Here is a 1088-nt window from a genome sequence, read left to right as displayed (position 1 = left end):
ACATACACATATATATATAGATATAGAAAGTTAGGTAGATAAATAGATAGATAGATAGATAGGTAGATAGATAGATAGATAGATAGATAGATAGACAGATAGATAGATAGATAGATAGATAGATAGATAGATAGATAGATAGATAGATGAATTGATAGATAGATAGAAACGCACATATATATATTCTCATACAGAATCAGAGAAATGCAATTAGTCAAAATATAGACCTTACATAATCTGCTCTTTGCCAAAAAATCAAGTCAACATACTGCCAGTAACTTTATATCAGACGCGTTTTTCATGAATTATAAGGAGACACTGACGAACAAATTCAGCTGTTATAATGCAAGACGATCATGTAGACATTTTATTCAATTTCCATAAAAATAAAAAAATATTTTTAGAAGTTCACTTACGTATACCAAAAGGAAATAGCTGTGAAGAAATTTGAAAGAATGACGAATGCGAAAACGATGCGCATCTATAACGAATATAACATCTCCAGTATTTGTGAACAGCTGGTGATGATATATCTCAGTCCCAAACCTGAATCGGGTAATAACGACATTTTATAAAATACTCGCTGACAATTATAGACTTTTATGGCTCGTAGAGAAAATAAATATTAAAATCAAAGGTATTCTCGCCGTAAACATCCCATCTTTTTGTTAAGAATATTGTCTCAATGTTAAGTATATTATCCAACATATACCTTTCCTTTATAGCTGTATCTGTGTTGTTGCTTTGTGTTCAGTTCCACTCTGCGGCACTTTAGGCAATTCTCTTTCATTACAGCTCCGTGACGACAAAAGCCTTGCCTATCATATAATTAGCATTACTATATTGATATATAAAACACTCACTTATACAACTCACTTATTATTGTCATATAATAAACAAACAGAAATTCGTGTATGAAATTCATCCTTTTTCTACTTCAATTATTACATGTTTGTTTCTTATAAAATTCACACATACAAGAGTAGTTAATCTCTCTATATAATAACACTTTGAATGTGGCTCCCGCAAAAGTGTAAAAGTAATTACCCGATCAACGATGAGTATTGCTGCTCGTATATATACATATA

General features: G+C 30.7%; 1 long non-coding RNA gene across 1 annotated transcript in view; it reads right to left on the bottom strand.

Moving 5' to 3' along the window:
• The window catches only part of LOC128248174 (uncharacterized), a 31517-nt gene extending 30972 nt beyond the window's left edge, over positions 1-545 (bottom strand). Inside the window, exon 1 of the long non-coding RNA XR_008264475.1 lies at positions 417-545. This is a non-coding gene — a long non-coding RNA (uncharacterized LOC128248174). The remainder of the gene's footprint in view (positions 1-416) is intronic.
• Between the last annotated feature and the right edge of the window lie 543 nt (positions 546-1088).

Source organism: Octopus bimaculoides, chromosome 6, assembly GCF_001194135.2.
Source record: "Octopus bimaculoides isolate UCB-OBI-ISO-001 chromosome 6, ASM119413v2, whole genome shotgun sequence".
Lineage (NCBI taxonomy): Eukaryota > Metazoa > Mollusca > Cephalopoda > Octopoda > Octopodidae > Octopus > Octopus bimaculoides.
The sequence above is the reverse complement of the archived record's forward strand: the minus strand, read 5'-3'. Positions and strand labels throughout refer to the sequence as shown.